General features: G+C 30.3%; 1 long non-coding RNA gene across 1 annotated transcript in view; it reads right to left on the bottom strand.

Annotated features, from left to right (window-relative positions):
• LOC128251361 (uncharacterized) overlaps positions 1 to 384 on the bottom strand; it is a 2641-nt gene extending 2257 nt beyond the window's left edge. Inside the window, exon 1 of the long non-coding RNA XR_008267099.1 lies at positions 235 to 384. This is a non-coding gene — a long non-coding RNA (uncharacterized LOC128251361). The remainder of the gene's footprint in view (positions 1 to 234) is intronic.
• Between the last annotated feature and the right edge of the window lie 1044 nt (positions 385 to 1428).

The following is a 1428-nucleotide window of genomic DNA, read 5'->3' as shown; positions in this document are numbered from 1 at the left end:
AGATAGATAGATAGATAGATAGATAGATAGATAGATAGATAGATAGATAGATAGATAGATAGATACACGTATGTATTTATGTATATGTTGATAGGTAGAAAGATAGATAAGGACAGAAAGACTTATAGATTAATAAATAAATCATGTGTGCGTTTAGGCGTTAGATGTAGTGTGTATGAGTGTGTGTGTATTTAAATATCAAATCTTAAAAGGAAAGTAACAGAATTGACTCACCTCTATAATGCCGGATCCAAATATGACATCAATTGTAATTTTTTCAATATTTATAATATTTAATATAACACTTAATACAGTCTCGCCTATTCTGTTTCCTCGGAGATTTACTGTTTAAAATTGCAGCTGCATCCTATAAGCAAACTGAATACGAATCTTAGTTGTAATTACTTTTTAAGTGTTTTTTTTTTCTCAACGTCAGCGGCTGTATGTCCAGTAGATGCATGTTATTCGGTAGTGTATGTTATTGTCTGGAAAATGCATCCGTTTTCCCCCTTTGTAACATTAATATTCATCTAGCATTCTTCATCATTTATTTGAACAAAAACACTGAATATGAGACCTGATTCCGAAAACCAGCAATCCACTGAAATTACCTGAACGATCCACTTTTCTAAATTGCTGGTTGATTGCCCTATGCGCAATACGAAGTTTGCTTAATATAGTGGCGCTCATCCATTGCCAGCCAGCACTAGAAATTAATATATATTTTTATATTAATAATAATAAAGGAATTACGACGCAAAAACGTATATAATTAAATGAACATATTTATCTTCTTCAATATATATTTCAGTATAAAGAATTCATTAAGAGACTTAATAAATCAAAATGTCTTTACACATCTTCAGGAATAAATATGACATCAGAAAAACTACATTTATTCCTGAAGATGTGTAAAGAAATTTTGATTTATTAAGTCTCTTAATGAATTCTTTATACTGAAATATATATTGAAGAAGAGAAATATGTTCATTTGAATATATACGTTTTTGCGTCGTAACTCCTTTATTATTATTAATATAACCAAAAGGATCGATTCTTGAAGAGTCTGAATATCTTCACTGTCGTTTTTTCTGCTATTTTGGTGATGATTTTTTGAGTTAGCTTACCAATTATTTTTGTTGGTAGTTAATTTATAATATATTGATATATATTTTTATGTATATTTATACACCATTCACAACATCAATTCTTTAATTCGTTAGCCGTGTGCTTACTGAAATTAAAATGTTACCAAAAATATCTCCGCTTAAAATGTCTATTGATCCCTTACAGAAAAGAGTGTTTGACACTTAACTCTTGGTAGTCTCGTAGTCCGTGAAAGACGTTGGCGGGCTGAGAGGGCAGAGGTTTAATTGTTGGGTCTACATAGAGAACTTTGAATTGGGTCATTATAACTTTAAGGTGGTA

Source organism: Octopus bimaculoides, unplaced genomic scaffold (genome assembly GCF_001194135.2).
Source record: "Octopus bimaculoides isolate UCB-OBI-ISO-001 unplaced genomic scaffold, ASM119413v2 Scaffold_249630, whole genome shotgun sequence".
Classification (NCBI taxonomy): domain Eukaryota; kingdom Metazoa; phylum Mollusca; class Cephalopoda; order Octopoda; family Octopodidae; genus Octopus; species Octopus bimaculoides.
This window is presented reverse-complemented; position numbering and strand designations above follow the sequence as displayed.